Below are 19,394 nucleotides of genomic sequence, written 5' to 3'. Positions count from 1 at the left end.
CAAGTATAATGTAAGACACTGCATATGCCTTGAGATGTTCAACCTTGATAAAGAGCAAGAAATGCCTGTTAAATTGTAAAAGAAAGTAGCATACAATTTTTGATTAATTTGTTAAGAATTGCAGATTAATAATCATTTAATAATTGCTCTCCTCTGAACTTCCTTTGGAATGCAGATCCTGAGGTGGTTGAAGACCTCTTCTTAATGAAGGGTCTCGACCCAAAACGTCTCTCATTCCTTTTCTCCAGAGATGCTGCCTGACCCGCTGAGTTACTCCAGCATTTTGTGTCTATCTTCGGTGTAAACCAGCATCTGCAGTTCCTTCTTTCAACTCTTCTTAATTATTATCTTGAAACAGATAAGTAAACAGTTGGTGCCACAGTTGGTGGGCGATGCATGCAAAATTGGTTCTAGTTGCCCAGGCAGAAACTGCTGCTACGTGGAACTAGTTTTCTCCAGGAGTTGCATTGAACTTCATTCAGGTCTCAGGCTGAAGCAAGGATCCAGGTTTTGGCTTTGTTCACACTGTGTCCACAGCTTTTGTGTACAACTATGGCATCAAACATTGCTCTACACTTTGACTCAAGACATCCCTCGTAATGAAATTTAGAGCAAACTGAAATCCAACGCTGTTTATTCTATTTATTGTTGTACTTTGTGGTCCGGTATCTGTTATACCTTTGTTATGACAAACATTTATGACGGCACGGTGGCGCAGCGGTAGAGTTGCTGCCTTACAGCGAATGCAGCGCCGGAGACTCAGGTTCGATCCCGACTACGGGCGCCGTCTGTACGGCGTTTGTACGTTCTCCCCGTGACCTACGTGGGGTTTTTTCCGAGATCTTCGGTTTCCTCCCACACTCCAAAGACGTGCAGGTATGTAGGTTAATTGGCTGGGCAAATGTAAAAATGATCCTTTGTGGGTGTAGGATAATGTTAGTGTGCAGGGATCGCTGGGCGGCGCGGACCCGGTGGGCCGAAGGGCTTGTTTCTGCACTGTATCTCTAAATCTAAATCTAAAAATAATTTATTAGTCCCCTTTAAAAACAGGGGCCAATTAGTCCCCATTAAAAACAGGGATCTTTAGTTTAGTTATTTAGTTTGGAGATACAGCGTGGAAACAGGCCCTTCTGCCCACCGTGTCCTTGCTGACCGGCGATCCCCGCACATTAACACTATGCTACACACACTAGGGACAATTTACGATAATACCAAGTCAATTAACTTACAAACCTGTACGTCTTTAGAGTGTGGGAAGAAACCGAAGATCTCGGAGAAAACCCACGTGGTCACGGGGGGGGTTAACGTTCAAACTCCGTACAGACAGCACCCGGATCTCTGGCGCTGCAAGTGCTGTAAGGCAGCAACTCTACCACTGCGCCACAGTGCCGCCCTTTAAACCTCAGGTTTGCTGTCCTTGGACGTTGCAGTTTCTATCTTCATAGTGCCAGCGGGAGGTCAGCTCAGAGCTTCCCCTGCCATGTTGGCCAGCACGCTCACAGATTTGACGGCACCTAATGAGGCACTGGCGTGGGGCCCACACACTGTCAAATCTGCCCCTCGAGAAGCAAAATCTGCAGCCGCTGCAAATCTGAAATAAAAACAGAACATTTAAAAAATATGTAGTAATTTTCAATACTTGAAAATTCAAGCAGCATCTGTGAAGAGAGAAACATTTCAAGTTGATTGGAAACGAATGTCTTTAACATCTATACACCAGAGTGCTATTATGAAATAATACAAAAAAAATAATACCGATCCTATAAAATTAAAACAAAAACATGAGTACTCACAAACAATTAACAACTAATTTAAGAAGTTCTACTGATCTTCTCGCAGTCATTTCTTTTGAATGATTTTAATGGGCTATTGTACTTATGCTGTGTTAGCCTGAGGCAAATTCAGTAGACAGATTTCTCTCAGCTTGAGAGTGGTGCTAATGTGCTCAGTTAGCTTCATGGGACTCAGTTACGACGATACATGGCAGCTGGCAGTACGAGCAGCATGGTGCCACGCTGAAAGACTTCTGCACAGTGGCACAGCTAGTATAGCCATTGTCCCAGTGTCAGTGAAGATCGAGACACAATGCTGGAGTAACTCAGCGGGACAGGCAGCATCTCTGGAGAGAAGGAATGGGTGACGTTTCGGGTCGCGACTCTTTTTCAGACTGATGTCATTCAGACATTGTCTCAGTGACCATAGCTCAATCCTGCCCTTGGCTACTGTCTGTGTGGAGTTTGCACGTTCATCCGGTAACCATGTGGGTGCTCAGGTTTTCTCTCACATCCCAAAGCTGAGTTGGCCGTTGGGTTCATTGGCCACTGTAAGTTTCCTCGAGTGTGTAGGTGACTAACGGGATCTGGGGGAAGCAGATGACAATGTAAGGAGGATAAAGAATGGGATTCGTGTAGCATTAGTGCAAATGGGAGTTTGATGGTTAACGTGGACCATCCAGTTGTGGTTAAATGCGGGGTTTCAACTATTTCAGAAATGGAAGAATAAAGAAGGGTATAGAAGAGCCATAGAACAATAGTCTTGATACAGTGGACTAACAATTGCTGTAAGTCTTTTTTGCTTCACCAAATTGTTTGCCTGCCTGCCCTGAGTCACATTGATTCTTCTGCATGGACTTGCTGTACATTTTTCTTCCTGCATAACTGCAAATGTAATTTTGTCCAATGGAAGTGCAGGTGCTTGGGGTGAGGGTTTGCCCAGTTACCTACACATCAAGTTGCAGGCCAGCGCCTAAATCCCTCAATCATGAAGTGCTTTGAGAGGCTAGTTATGGAATGCATTATATCCAGTCGACCGAGCAGACTTGACCCACTGCAGTTCACCTACCACCACAACAGTGGGCTGAGTTGCTGCCTTTCCAGCGAATGCAGCGCCGAAGACCCGGGTTCAATCCCGACTACGGGCGCCGTCTGTACGGAGTTTGTACGTTCTCCCCGTGACCTACGTGGGTTTTCTCCGGGATCTTCGGTTTCCTCCCACACACCAAAGGCGGACAGGTTTGTTGGTTAATTGGCTTGGTAAGTGTAAAGATTGTCCCTAGTGGGATAGGGTAGTGTTAATGTGCGGGAATCGCTGGTCGGCGCAGACCCAGTGGGCTGAAGGGCCTGTTTCTGCGCTGTATCTCTAAACTAAACTAAACTAAACAGGTCCATGGCTATGCCGTCTCCCTGGCCCTAAACTTATCCCTGGAACACCTGGATGAGAGACACCTATATGAGACTTCTATTCATAGACTACAGCTCTACATTTAACACTATTATCTCATCCAAGCTCCACCAAACTCGTGGAACTTGGAGTCAGCAGGCATCTCTGCAACTGGACCCTCGACTTCCTGACCAACAGACCCCAGTCAGTGAGGATAGGGAACAGATCATCCTCTACGATAATCCTTAACACCGCTGCTCTGCAAAGATGCGTTCTCAGCCCCCTTCTTTACTCCTTGTACACCCACGACTGTGCAGCCATCTACGAATCTAATTTAACGTACAAATTTGCAGACGACACCGCTGTTGGGGGCCGGATATCAAATAACGACGAGATAGAGTTCAAGAAGGAGATTGAGAACCTCGTGTCCCGGTGTCAAGACAACAACTTTTCACTCGATGTCAGCAAGACAAAGGAGATTGTGATCGACTCCAGGAAGTGAGCGCCACACATACGGTATGCATTGATGGTGGCAAAGTAGAGATGGTTGAGAGCTTTAAGTTCCTTGGAGTATATATTGTCGGCAAATTGGCCTGGACCACCCATATCAATGCAATGGCCAAAAGGTAAAGGTCGGGAGAGCAAGAGCAAGGGACTCTACAAAGATGCATCGCATTGCTTGACACTACCTGTACCATAGTGTACGTTAATCCTGCATTGCAATCATGCAATCATGAAGACATTTTCCAATATTCCCCAATGCAATCTGTTCACTGCTTCTATTTCATCACTGCAATGTACTTTTTTTTTTCATTTGGTCCTTTTAAAAAAAATCTGTGCAAGCAGAATTCTGGCATTCTGCTCTATTCATCCTTAAAATCTTGATGGCTGGGCACTTTCATATAAAAATATAAAAAAGACCATTAAAATTTCTCTGACAGCAGTAGAAAAGGGATTAATTCCTGTGCTCTTGTTAAAAACATAAAAATGGCATAAAATAGAGACCATTAGTCTGTTGTTCTCCACATCCAAGGCATTGATGAGCGGGTGCACACCACACCATAAAAGTGCCATCGTTTAATTTTCTCCACAGTAAAAAGTGCTTTCAAGAGAAATTAATTTGATACAAATTATTCCCTAAAGACACGCAACGTTTAAAACTTTAATGTAAGTGGAAGCTGCATAATTTTGTTTGACTGTTACAGTTAAACATATTCTTGAACGTTTACATTACTGCGGCTGATTCGAATGGTAATGTACCAGCAGGCAAAGGGCCATCATTTTCTAAATAAAGGCGTCAATTACTTGGCAGGGTCATTTAGCTCGATGGAAATTGAGAGAAACCACCACTACAAAACCCGTCCCTGGTCTCTCTAATGAGAAACAATCCAGGACTCTGAAAACATATGTTAATGACAGAGCTGGACAAAATGGCTCAAGGGAAATGAGGCAAAGCAATGAACGATGGTATCACAAAATGCTGGAGTAACTCAGTGGGTCAGGCAGCATCTCAGGAGAGAGGAACGGGTGACGTTTTGGGCCGAGACCCTTCCTCAGACTGATGTCAGGGGCTGCGGGACAAAGAAAGGATATAGTTGGAGAGAGGAAGACAGTGGGAGAACTGGGAAGGGGAAGAGAGGGACAGAGGAGCTATCTCAAGTTGGAGAAGTCAATGTTCATACCGCTGGGCTGTAAGCTGCCCAAGCGAAATATGAGGTGCTGTTCCTCCAATGAATGAAGTTATTTTTCTAAACATTTGCTAAATATAATCTGGGGTGCCAGCAATATAATACTCTCCAGAGTCCAGTGCTCTTCATGGAATAGCATTGATGCAGAAGTTGCCAACATTTCTAAAAACAAATGCTTTCTCATTCAGATGAGCGTCAGATGATTGTTCCTGTCTTGCAGCTGTTGGAGTACATTCTTCACAAAAAGATTCACCCACACACACAGACAGAAAGAAAAAAAAAATTGTCCATAAATGAAATCAACCTATTTCATGCAGCAGATGAGCCTTTTCTCAAAGTTGTAACAAGATATTAATATTCTAAAGCATCGCTGAGGTATAGACAATAGACAATAGACAATAGGTGCAGGAGGAGGCCATTCAGCCCATCTAGCCAGCACCGCCATTCAATGTGATCATGGCTGATCATTCTCAATCAGTACCCCGTTCCTGCCTTCTCCCCATACCCCCTGACTCCGCTATCCTTAAGAGCTCTATCTAGCTCTCTCTTGAATGCATTCAGAGAATTGGCCTCCACTGCCTTCTGAGGCGGAGAATTCCACCTATTCACAACTCTCTAACTAAATTTTTTTTTCCTCATCTCCGTTCTAAATGGCCTACCCCTTATTCTTAAACTGTGGCCCCTTGTTCTGGACTCCCCCAACATTGGGAACATGTTTCCTGCCTCTAACGTGTCCAACCCCTTAATAATCTTATACGTTTTGATAAGATCCCCTCTCATCCGTCTAAATTCCAGTGTATATTGGATGACAAATAGCACATGAAAACAATTACGTGCCATATCAACGCATGTGCAAAGATCGATTCAGAATATGCATCCATTGTTTTAATGGGTTAAATGATCGTCAAGCTGCATGAAGGCAGTGCGGGGAGAGCATCTACAGAAATAATTTAAAGGATATCCTAATTGGTTGCATTATGGCCTGGTACGCCTGTTCCAATACGAACAGTGAAAGGCTTGGAGAGAGTGGATGTGGGGAGGATGTTTCCACTAGTGGGAGAGTCTAGAGTCAAGAGGTTTTTATTGTCATATGTCCCGAATGGAACAATGAAATTCTCACTTGCTGTAACACAACAGAATATGGAAACATAGTACAGTATAAACCATATAATCAACAAGAAAAAAAGTTCAGCGTGTGTCTATATATACGTACTCACATAAACACAGATATACAGATCATACGGCTGCGGCTCTCTGGCAGTCTGTTTGTATTTTTTTTGTTTGTGTCGGTGTTGGGATGGTTTTTGTTTCTGTTTTTGGCTGTGTATGTGTGGGGGGGGGGGGTGTGGGGGGGGGGGGTGTGGGGGGGGGGTGGGGTGGGGCGGGGGAAACCTTTCTTTTATTAGGTCTCTTCCCCGGGGCGCAGCTCGGCCGCGAGGCCTTCCATCGCCCGCGGGGCCTTCCATCGCCCGGCGCGGCTCGGCCGCTGGACTTGACATCGCCGGCGCGGCTCGGCCGCGGGACCTAACAGTGCCCGGCGCGGCTCGGCCGCGGGGCCTTCCACCGCCCGGTACGGCCGCGGGACGGTTCAGCGCTCGGTGCGGCTCGGCCGCGGGGCCTTCCATCGCCCGGTGCGGCTCGGCCGCGGAACGGTTCGGAGCCCGGCGCGGCCGCGGGACCTTCTATCGCCCGGCGTGGCTCGGCTGCGGGACTTGGCATCGCCGGCGTGGCTCGGCCGCGGGACGTTTCAGTGCCCGGTGCGGCTCGGCCGCGGGACTTAGCAGCGGCCGCGGGGCCTTCCATCGCCTGGCGCGGCTTGGCCGCTGGACTTAACATCGCCGGCGCGGCTCGGCCGCGGGACGTTTCGGTGCCCGGGGCGGCTCGGCCGCGGGGCCTTCCATCCCCTTGCGGGGGCTGTGCGTGTCGGTTGCCTCGGTAGGGGTCGAGCTGCCTGTCCGTGGGTGCGGGGGGAAGAGAGTGGAGGTTTTGTTGCCTCCATCACAGTGAGGGGGTGTTTGGAGTCACTGTGATGGATGTTTGTGTTGGGGTCGTGTGTCCTGTGTTCTTTTCTATTTTGCTGTGTCTTGTGACTGCTGAAATTTTGTTCGGTATTTGTACCGAATGACAGTAAAGTTCTGTTATACTGTTATACTGTTATATATGTGTTTGTATATACGCACACATACGTACACATAAAAACAAACAAATGATAATAGTGCAATTATAACAATAGTCTAGGAGTAGAGGTCATAGCCTCAGAATTAAAGGAATTTCCTTTTGGAAGGAGATGTGGCGGAATTTCTTTAGTCAGAGGGTGGTGAATCTGTGGAATTCTTTGTAACTGAAGGCTGTGGAGGCCGTCAATGGATATTTTTAAGGCAGAGATGGATAGATTCATAATTAATATGGGTGTCAGGGGTTATGGGGAGAAGGCAGGAGAATGGGGTTAGGAGGGAGAGATAAATCAGCCATGATTGAATGGCGGAGTAGACTTGATGGGCCGAATGGCCTAAATCTGCTCCTATCATTTATGACCTTTTGACCTCATGACCAATGCACAAGAACACAAGAGGCTGAAGCGATTGGTGGACTAAGCCTTGTCCTTTGCAGGCACAGTGCTCGCTATCATCAAAAGCTTCCACACGAGGCACAGTCTCAAGAAGGCAGGATCTATCACCAACAATCCCTACCATCTGGGGCATGCTTTCTTCTCACTTCTGCCATCAGGCAGGAGGTACAGAGGCTTGATGGCCCACAGCATCAAGTTCAGGAGCAAGTACTTTCCTATAACCCTCTTGAACCAACACTTGCACAATGCTAAACTTACCTCAACAAAGAAACATCACACACCACAGATCTCTTGCCCAGAGTAGGGGAATCGAGGACCAGAGGGCATAGGTTCAAGGTGAAGGAGAAAAGATTTAATAAAAATCTGAGGGGTAACTTTTTCACACAAAGGGTAGTGGGTGTATGGAACAAGCTGCCGGAGGAGGTAGTTGAGGGTGGGACTATCCCAACGTTTAAGAAACAGTTAGACAGGTACATGGATAGGACAGGTTTGGAGGGATATGGATCAAGCACAGGTAGGTGGGACTAGCTGGGACATGTTGGCCGGTGTGGGCAAGGTGGGTTGAAGGGCCTGTTTCCACACTGGATCACTCTATGACTCTATGACCACCTTTTGAACCAATGTAGACTTATTATTAACTATATTTCCCACCAATAACTTGTTTTTTGCCTTCTTCTTTTCACTGCCTTGTAGAATTTATGTGGAATTTATGTATAAATTAGCATTTATGTTTTTGTGTGTTGTCTGGGTCTCTGTGCTGTGTCATTGCTGCAAGTAAGATTTTCATTGCACCTCTCAGTACTTGTATCTCTTTGAAGTTTGTTGCAATCCTCATTAAAATTCATGAAGCTTCCAGTGTTTTTATATCATCTGCAAATTTGGAAATTATGACTTGTACAATCAAGCCCAACCCATTTACATTTATTACCAAATGCTGTCACCCTGGGAAAGTCACCTGTAGGTAGACACAAAGTGCTGGAGTAACTCAGCGGGACAGGCAGCATCTCTGGATAGAAGGAATGGGTGAAGTTTCAAGTCGAGACCCTTCTTCAGACACCTATACAGTTCCTTCCCTTCCCTTCTGTAAAACAATCTCTGGAAGACGAGACATAGAAACCCAGGAAGCTGCGGCTATTGACTAATATTGCAGAGAATTGCTGTGGGCTTAGTCAGAAAAAGCTGGAGTAACTCAACGGGACAGGCAGCATCTCTGGAGAGAAGGACTGGGTGACATTACGGGTCGAGACCCTTCTTCAGTATTTGATGATGATTAGCATATGAAAGCAATTACCTGCCATAACAAGGCATGTGTCAAGTTCAAATGAGAGAATTCACCCAATGTTTTAATGGTTTAATTATTGTTTATTATTGTGTCTACAGAGTACTATATTTCCATATCCAATTAGCTGCTGAAAGGATGAATTCCTTTCTGCTTCAGGGCATATGACAATAAACCTCTCGTACCTGCCTGGTACAGCTATTCCAGCGCCAAGGAATGTACGGCAATTCCAGCGCCAAGGAATGCCATAGATTACAGAGAGTGGCAGACTCAGTCCAGTCCATCATGGGCAAAGTTCCCCCCAACATTGAAGGTATCTACACAGGGCACTGCTTCAAGCAGGCAGCATCTAGTGTCAAGGAGCCCCACCAATCAGGGCGAGTTTAAGGAGGGAAGAGCTGCCAGTGGTGGCTGAGGACAGGCCGCAGATCGAGGAGACAGCAGGTCGGTCGATGAGGCACTGCTGATAACAAAGAGACGTGGGGGGGACCGGGAGAACAAAGGCGGACCCGACATAGGGGGGGGGGGGAGGGTCACCAAGAGCAAAGGAGCCCATTGGGGACTAAATAGACAATAGACAATAGGTGCAGGAGGAGGCCATTCAGCCCTTCGAGCTAGCACCGTCATTCAATGTGATCATGGCTGATCATTCTCAATCAGTACCCCGTTCCTGCCTTCTCCCCATACCCCCTGACTCCGCTATCCTTAAGAGCTCTATCCAGCTCTCTCTTGGATGCATTCAGAGAATTGGCCTCCACTGCCTTCTGAGGCAGTGAATTCCACAGATTCACAACTCTCTGACTGAAAAAGTTTTTCCTCATCTCAGTTCTAAATGGCCTACCCCTTATTCTTAAACTGTGGCCCCTTGTTCTGGACTCCCCCAACATTGGGAATATGTTTCCAGCCTCTAACGTGTCCAACCCCTTAATAATCTTATACGTTTCGATAAGATCTCCTCTCATCCTTCTAAATTCCAGTGTATACAAACCTAGTCGCTCCAGTCTTTCAACATATGACAGTCCCGCCATTCCGGGAATTAACCTAGTAAACCTACGCTGCCCGCCCTCAAAGGCAAGAATATCTTTTCTCAAATTTGGAGACCAAAACTGCACACAGTACTCCAGGTGCGGTCTCTCTAGGGCCCTGTAAAACTGCAGAAGAACCTCTTTGCTCCTATACTCAACTCCTCTTGTTATGAAGGCCAACATTCCATTGGCTTTCTTCACTGCCTGCTGTACCTGCATGCTTCCTTTCAGTGACTGATGCACTAGGACACCCAGATCTCGTTGTACGTCCCCTGTTCCTAACTTGACACCATTCAGATAATACTCTGCCTTCCTATTCTTACCACCAAAGTGGATAACCTCACACTTATCCACATTAAACTGCATCTGCCATGCATCCGCCCACTCACACAACCTGTCCAAGTCACCCTGCAAACTCATAATATCTTCCTCACAGTTCACACTGCCACCCAGCTTTGTATCATCTGCAAATTTGCTAATGATTACTTTGTAACATTGTTGACGCTTTATATGTGGGGATTCTTTGCATACTTGAGTATGCAAAACAAAGAATGTCACATGTCATGTGATAATAAAATATAATTCGTTCATTCATGCCCACTTCTCACTTCTGCCATCAGCACGAGGTTCAGAAGCTTGAAGTCCCACACTACCAGATTCAGGAACAGCTACTTTCCTACTCTCCTACTTTCCTCCTTAGCTTTGTGCAGTTCTTGAACGAACCTGCACAAACCTAATATAAGAAAATAGCTGGAGACCCGAAGAAGGGTCTCGACCCGAAACGTCACCCATTCCTTCTCTCCCGAGATGCTGCCTGACCTGCTGAGTTACTCCAGCATTTTGTGCACAAACCTAATGATAACACAGTCCACTGTCACAGACCTCCAACCAGAACAACACCCTGTCACCACCACCCTCAGTCTTCGAGAGGTAAACCAGGTCAATCCAAACTACTAAATCACTGTGGACTCCATGCATCCTAATCTATCACTAAGGACTTTGCCAAATGCCTTACAAAAATCCATGCAGACAACACCCACTAGCCTTTCCTCACCAATTACCTTTGCACCTCCTCAAAAAACTCAATGTGATACGATACGATACGATACGATAGAACTTTATTTATCACAGGAGGGAAATTGATCTGCCAACAGTCATACATCTCAAGATACATGATGTTCTGTGCTGCATCTTGGTGGAACCAGTCTGTTGCTGAAGGTACTTCTCAGGTTGACCAGTGTGTCATGGAGGGGGTGAGATGTATTGTCCAGGATGTTCCGCAGTTTGAGGAGCATCCTCCCCTCCAAGACCACCTCCCATGAATCCATCTCCGCCCCCAGGACGGAGCCAGCTTTCCTGATGAGCTTGTTAATCACATTGGCATCTGTGGCCTTCGGCAGCGAAGAAGATGGCACTGGCTACCAATCAGGATAGTAATTTATGCCATTCTCTTCCAAATGTGAGTAAATCCTATCATGAAGAATCCTCTCCACGCTGTGACAGTGGGTCACGGTATTTTACTTTTAAATCTTCTTTTAAGATAAGATAAAAAGTAAAAACTTTAGATTCTTTTTATTTACAAGTATTGAAAACTCAAAAAAAAAAAAATCTTCAAAACATACTAAATTTTAATGTGGACATTTTTGTACAGATAGTTCAGGGAGTAAGTCGTACAGTAAATGTTTTACAAGCCAGCAGAATCCAATGTTGACACACAAGGAAGGGAAATTCTTTTTGTTTTTCTTCAAGTACCTCCAGACCTGTACACCGTTTGCATGTATTTCGCTGAGGGCTAGAATTATGTTTCCCATGGTTATGTAGGAAAATAACTGCAGATGCTGGTACAAATAGAAGCTGTCACGAAATGTTGGAGTAACTCAGCAGGTCAGGCAGCATCTCGGAGAGAGGGAATGGGTAAAATAACTGCAGATGCCAGTCTGAAGAAGGGTCTCGACCCGAAACGTCACCCATTCCCTCTCTCCTGAGATGCTGCCTGACCTGCTGAGTTACCCCAGCATTTTGTGAATACCGATGCTTTCCCATGGCTATGAAATGCATGTAATCTTATTTTTTTAATTATTCATTTAGACGCATTTTAGTATTACTTTCAGTTGCCTGAACGTGATCACGAAACACTATTGGCGAGGAGGCCTGAAACACTGAACAGGTGATCACAGAACACCATTGGCTACAGCTGCCGCCTCATCCCTTCTTAGTCGAGCGGTCTGTTGATTCCCATACAGAAACTTGCAGTATACGATCACCATTTGGGTCATTGTCCCTGATCTAAACTGATAGCTTGCTCGACTGAGATCAGAAGCTCATTTATACAAAGAATTATAGGTCGAAGCCCGGGTGACAGAATTATGCTACGTGAAACACATTGACACATCTCTGAACAATGTTACCTGATCACCCTATTATAAATCTCATAAAAGAGATTTGTGGAGTCTAAAACTATATTTTGTTATCTTTGGTTTTTGGTGTGGCCTTCAAGGAATTAATACTGTAGTTTTTCTCTGGGGAGCAATCATTTTTACTATGTTATTTAGTGCATCATATTTACTACTGAATTCTGAGACAGAGTTAATGTTCCACCAGGGGAATTATGTGATAATTTCTAGAATACTGTAATTACTAGCCTGTGTTGCTAAGATACACTCGCTTTTTCTTGCTTCATTACCCCTAACTGTGGTGCAACCTTCTACATTTTAATAAGCTACCAGCATATTTATTGTTCAAATGCAACAGATAAATAATCATCATGAATAAATATGCACTATATTTTGTCTACTGTTGAATAAGTAGAGACTGTGCCTCAGGCACTGTTAATTGAGTTGGACCATATATCTTCTTTCAAAAATGCACAATAAAGTGAAAGATACATGGTCGATGGTAAAGGTGTCATAGTTACAATTGTGATTATTTGGAGAGCCTGTGGAGAATTATTGGGTGTAATAAGGAAAATGTGTGAAAGAACAGATGAAAGAGAAGCATAAAAACAATGGTACAGACCATGATATTCAGGCCTTTTTCAAGCCACCTGCTTTGTCAAAGACCCCAGCAAATCCATTTAATGCCAGCCAGCCAGGTTTTTTTTGTGTCCTCTCAATCTGCAAACTTCCCATCAAACATCTTGCCAGAAACCTTCTTTGGGAGACCATTTCAGCAGCTCAGAGGCCCAGTAATCCACAAAGCGTTCGGTCACCTCCACATTCTAGCCCTCGTACATCTACGGTACCTCATGACTTGAATGGGAGAGACTCCTAATCTTAAATGACGTACCATCAAGAATAGCTTCTTCCCCACTGTTATCAGGCTCCTAAGTGGACCTCCCATATTTGAGAAAATGGATTCCCAATCTTCCAATCTAACTTGTTATAGCCCATTTATTTTTTTAATCTGCACTTTCTCTCATAATAACACTTTATTCTGCATGCTGTTAATTTTTATCGTCCATGACATAATATACTCATGCGGTATGAATTGCTTGGAGAGCACTTAAGACAAAGTGTTTTCGACTCTCTCTTGTTAAACATGACAATAATAAACTACCAATACCAAATTTGAAGATGATCCATTTTTAGTCCAATTTTCTACTTTGGAACTCTTACCCACTTTATTTACCATCCTCTTTATTTTTCTTAACTTATTTACAATGAGATATCCTCCAAAAGCATCTTTCCCTTAAGACCAAAGTTTCAGACCGCAGAACTCCAATTTACCAAACTGACATTCAACTCTTCTGAAGCATCAATGATATCAAGGAAATTCAATGCGGACACAGACCCCCGTCACGCCTTGCACAATCACCAACATGTCAAGAAACGCTCGAAGAGTCGGAACAGCTTCATGGAACTAGAGCCAACCGTGCCAGGTACCAAAACCAAACAACAGATGGCACCAGCCCTATACTACTTGGAAAGCCCTAAACCGCCTCCGCACTAGAGCGGGACATTGTGGACTCAACCTGAAGAAGTGGGGCTTCTCGGACTCTGACAAATGCAACTGTGGAGAGGTACAGACAGTGGCCCACCTACTGACTTGCGGCAGAGAGGCATGCACTGCGGACAATCTCCGCAGAGTCACAGACGTGGCACTGGCTGTGGCAAAGCGATGGCAGAACATCGTCTGACACACAAGCAAAAAAAAAGATATTTTTGTATTCGAGTTATTTTTGTGTCCATTTTGTAAAAGGGCCACTTTATTTCAAGGTTAACCATAACAGTAAGACAATGAACCTTAAGATCAAGCTATTGTAAGGGGTTTTCTGCGCCGAGCTTTCGCCCGACCTAAGGTCCCCGTGCCTTGCTCTGATCCCTTGACCAGGCCGCGCACACTGGTTCCCCGTGAGTGGTTCGACCCACTCACCCCCTACGGTTCTAGACACTGGACTTAGATGCAGGAGCGTTGATAGTGCAGAAAAATTCAACCAGATTAGATTTGAAGACCAGGGTTTAAATGGAAAAGGCTTTTATTGAGCGCTTGGGACTATTGTACATGAATGCTCTTCACAGTTCTATAAGACATATCTATAAGACACATACCGAATTACATGAATACTTTTGACTATGAATCATAAAACGTACAGTTCTACAAGTCAAGTCAAGTCAATTTTATTTGTATAGCACATTTAAAAACAACCCACGTTGACCAAAGTGCTGTACATTTGATTAGGTTCCAATAGAAAAAAAATGAAAACATACAGTAGCATGCAAACAGTTCACAGCGCCTCCTCAATGAGCCTCAAACGCTAGGGAGTAGAAATAGGTTTTGAGCCTGGACTTAAAGGAGTCGATGGAGGGGGCAGTTCTGATGGGGAGAGGGATGCTGTTCCACAGTCTAGGAGCTGCAACCGCAAAAGCGCGGTCACCCCTGAGTTTAAGCCTAGACCGCGGGATAGTGAATAGCCCCAAGTCGGCTGATCTGAGGGACCTGGAGTTAGAGAGGGGGGTTAGAAGATTTTTGATGTAGGGGGGGGAGTGTCCATTTAGGGCTTTATACGTGAATAGGAGGAGCTTGAAGTTGATTCTGTACCGTACAGGGAGCCAGTGGAGAGAGGCCAGAATCGGGGTGATGTGGTCCCTTTTACGGGTACCCGTCAGGAGTCTCGCTGCGGCATTTTGGACCAGTTGCAGGCGGGACAGGGAAGATTGGCTGATCCCAGTGTATAGGGAGTTGCAGTAGTCTAGGCGGGAGGAAATGAAAGCGTGAATGATTTTTTCTGTGTCGTCGAATTGGAGGAAAGGTTTGATTTTAGCTATGGTTCGAAGTTGGAAGAAGCTGGCTTTTACCACAGCGTTGACTTGCTTATCAAATTTTAATGCAGAGTCAAATATCATGCCGAGGTTTTTGACATGCGGTTTGACTAGGCAGGATAGGCTTCCAAGACTGCCTGTTATCAATTTGATGGAGTCGGGGGGGCCGAATAGGATGACCTCAGACTTGCTCTCATTTAATTGGAGGAAGATCTGTGCCATCCAACATTTTATGTCCTCAAGGCAGTGTGAGAGGCTGTTTAAATTTGACTGGTTGTTGGGTTTCAGGGGGAGGTAAAGCTGAGTGTCATCGGCATAGCAGTGGAAAGAAATGCCGTGCCTTTGAATGATTTGGCCAAGGGGGAGCATGTATAGAGAGAAGAGAATGGGGCCTAGGATGGAGCCTTGTGGAACTCCGCAGGAGAGACTAGCTGGAGCAGAGGAATAACTGCCTATGTTGATGGCGAAACTCCTATCTTTGAGGTACGAAGCGAACCAGCTCAGGGCAGTGCCATCAATGCCAACCGCGTACCGGAGACGGTCAATAAGGATGGTGTGGTCCACTGTATCGAACGCTGCGCTGAGGTCGAGAAGGAGCAGGATTGCACAGTCGCCGGTGTCGATGGCGAGAAGCAGGTCGTTGCGTACCTTCAACAAGGCAGACTCTGTGCTGTGGTGGGCTCTGAAACCTGACTGGAAACTTTCCAGGATGGTGTTTTGGTGCAGGTAGGGCATGTTACAAGACATATACATGAATACTTTTGAATATGAATCATAAAACGTACAGTTCTACAAGACATATACACGACTGTAAGATGGGGAATGTACGACAAAATTGGCCAACACGTATTTACTTATACACCCACGTTAATTAAACCACCCTCCCCTCTACACTAAACTATGTCCAGGATGTGCAGGATCGGGGTACATGCTCACCATGGGGCTATTACTGGGGTTACTGGCTGTTCGTGCTGCTTCTCCGCTGTTCTCCGTGAGGGTCGTGCTTTTTCCGGGAGTTCCTTCCGTTCTTCTCGGTGAGTCTCCGTTCTCCGTGCCGTTTGTTGCGTCCTCTGACTTCTGTCTTACATCCGTTTGACTTGCATGAGTTGCGTGAGTTTAAAACCCCAAAATCGTGGCCAGTTATACTATTCTGACCCGTCCTATCTCCCGCCAGATCTCGGGATCTCTTTGTTTCAAAGATGGGTATTTGAGTTTTCTCTCTGTTCTGCGTTATGTCCGGGGGTACCGGTGATGGCCAGACGGTCTGTTAAGCTATTTTCCCTTAAGAGGTGATGGGTGTAAATGGTTTCCCATCACCTGCCAGGTAGGTTTCTATGGGCTATTGTGCCCCCTTAACGGGATTAACTGTGTAGGTCGGCTTGGGGCATTGTGAGTATGCTGATGTCAGCGCCCCAGTGTCTGGACTTCGACCTGGTTTCGCAGGTTTCTGCATGGCCAATATCCATCCATTGTTCTGGCCGTGGCTTTGCAGAAACCTAGAGACTGGGCTGTGGGGTTTTTGCTTTTGTGGCTGGTCTCGAGGTCCCGCGGCCATCTTAGGGCCCACGGATTGTGACATCCCTTGGTAAACTGACCGCATCCTTTCTCCGCTATCAGCCCCAGTCTCCCGTGTAAAATGTCCAAAAATTGCAGAATGAGGGAAAACTTCTCAAATCTTACACTAGCAATAGGCCAAAGTTAATGTTTGGGAGTACTTTACTCAAAGTATGATTAAGTATAAAATTGGATTGGAGAGAGTGCTGAGGAAATTCGTAAGGATATACTCTGGCTTGGAGGACATTACCTATGAGGGGAATATGATAACGTTGGATTGAAGGAGGCTGAGCAGTGACCTGACAGCTATATGAAGTTTAGTTTAGTTTAGCTTATTGTCACCTGTACCAAGGTACAGTGGAAAGTTTTTAAAGCAAAGAGAAATAGCAGGGCTATTCTGAAGCAGAGCAGGTCACGGACTGGTCCAGCAACTCGAGTGCCCAGGAACGAAGAAGACCGCAAAAAGTGGTGCACACTGCCCAGCCCATCATGGGTACTGACACCACCAATGAAGGGATCTATAGGAGAAGTTGCCTCAAAAAGGCAGCCAACACCCTCAGAGACCCACACCATCAAATCCACACTCTCATTTTAATCCTACCATTGTGACAGGCCTTGTTACAGTGTACACTAGGGGAAGCACTTCAAGCGAGAGATTGAAAATACTCCACCGAATCAAAAAACTTCCAGCTTTGTAACTTCGCATAACATGGTTCCATGAGGATTTTATATTTTCGCGCAATAATGTTTCAGTAACCCACTTTTCATTGTAGCATTTGATCCTTGCATATCTCTGCAGAGTTGCCTCTATCTGCCTGGCAGCTGGGAATTGTCATCATTTGTCTGACAGCCATTTTCCACATTCTTTCTGTAAATGGGTGCTATAAATTATGGTCATGTCTTTCTGCTGTGACTCCTCTTATCTTATGATCATTCCCTCTGCACTCAGCTTGCTTTACAAAGCCCATATGTTTATCTTTGCTCCAGATAGCTATGCCGTGCAATCTAAACACTTCCCTAACCTGTCTCTTCCAATGTGACCTATAAGCAAACGTTTTGAAGCAAGCGTAATTTCCCATAATTTAGTTTAGTTTAGAGATACAGCGCGGAAACAGGCCCTTCGGCCCACCAAGTCCGGGCCGACCAGCGATCCCCCGCACATTAACACTATCCTACACACACTAGGGACAATTTTACACATACACCAAGCCAATTTACCTACATACCTGCACGTCTTTGGAGTGTGGGAGGAAACCGAAGCTCTCGGAGAAAACCCAGGCAGGTCATGGGGAGAACGTACAAACTCCGAACAGACAGCACCCGTAGTTGGGATCGAACCCGGGTCTCCGGCGCTGCAAGCGCTGTAAGGCAGCAACTCTACCGCTGCGCCACCGTGCCGGCATAATCTAGTTGCAATTTGTACAGCATTAAGGTTGCCCATATTCCAAACTTGCCCAATGTTCTTATAATTTCCATGCATTCCTTTTTCAAAAGTAATTCAATTACGTTAAAAGAAATGTCAGTGCAATGAAACTTTGTGAGGATGCCAGTTAATAGCCACAGTAATAAAATTCTGTCACCTCCAACGGGATCCGACTACTGGCCACATCTTCCCATCTCCTCACCTTTCTGGATTCCGCAGAGACCATTCCCTCCATAACTCCCTGGTCCACTCGTCCCTTCCTACCCAAACCACCCCCTCCCCAGGTACTTTCCCTTGCAACTGCACGAGATGCAACACCTGTCCCTTTACCTCCCCCCTCAACTCCATCCAAGGACCCAAACAGTCTTTCCAGGTGAGGAAGAGGTTCACCCGCACCTCCTCCAACCTCATCTATTGTATCCACTGTTCCAGATGTCAACTTCTCTACATCGGCGAGACCAAACGCAGGCTCTGCGATTGTTTCGCTCAACACCTTCGCTCAGTCCGCCTTAACCAACCTGATCTCCCGGTGGCTCAGCACTTCAACTCCCCCTCCCACTTCCAGTCTGACCTTTCTGTCATGGGCCTCCCCCAGTGTCATAGTGAGGCCCACCGGAAATTGGAGGAACAGCACCTCGTATTTCGCTTGGGCAGCTTACAGCCCAGCGGTATGAACATTGACTTCTCTAACTTTAGATAGTTCCTCTGTCCCTCTCTTCCCCTCCCCCTTCCCAGTTCTCCCATTGTCTTCCTGTCTCGAACTACATCCTTTCTTTGTCCTGACATCAGTTTGAAGAAGGGTCTCGACCCAAAACGTCACCCATTCCTTCTCTCCTGAGATGCTGAGTTACTCCAGCTTTTTGTGATACCTTCGATTTGTACCAGCATCTGCAGTTATTTTCCTACACAGTAATAAAATAAATCTCTTAACTGTGCCCAAAAGAATACAGACGATCCCCAACTTACGTAAGAGTTACGTCCCGCGGAGCCTTGCGTAAGTCAGATGTTACATAAATTGGAAATGGAAGTGCTAATGCGCAAGTATAAATTTACTATTTGGCACAGAGACCATGTGGAGCTCCGTTGTGGAGACCATGTGGGAGCTCCGATGTGGAGACCATGTGGGAGATTCGTTGTGGAGACCATGTGGGAGCTCCGATGTGGAGACCATGTGGGAGCTCCGTTGTGGAGACCATGTGGGAGCTTCGTTGTGGAGACCATGTGGGAGCTCCGTTGTGGAGACCATGTGGGAGCTCTGTTGTGGAGACCATGTGGGAGCTCTGTTGTGGAGACCATGTGGGAGCTCCGATGTGGAGATCATGTGGGAGCTCCGATGTGGAGACCATGTGGGAGCATCCATGAGAACAGCTGACTCTCTCGTGGTAATGGCCGCATGCACAGCAGCGCCTTGCAACCAACACACAACTCAGAAGACACAC

This window comes from Rhinoraja longicauda, chromosome 8 (assembly GCF_053455715.1).
Source record: "Rhinoraja longicauda isolate Sanriku21f chromosome 8, sRhiLon1.1, whole genome shotgun sequence".
NCBI lineage: Eukaryota > Metazoa > Chordata > Chondrichthyes > Rajiformes > Arhynchobatidae > Rhinoraja > Rhinoraja longicauda.
Note: the sequence above shows the minus strand (reverse complement) of the source record.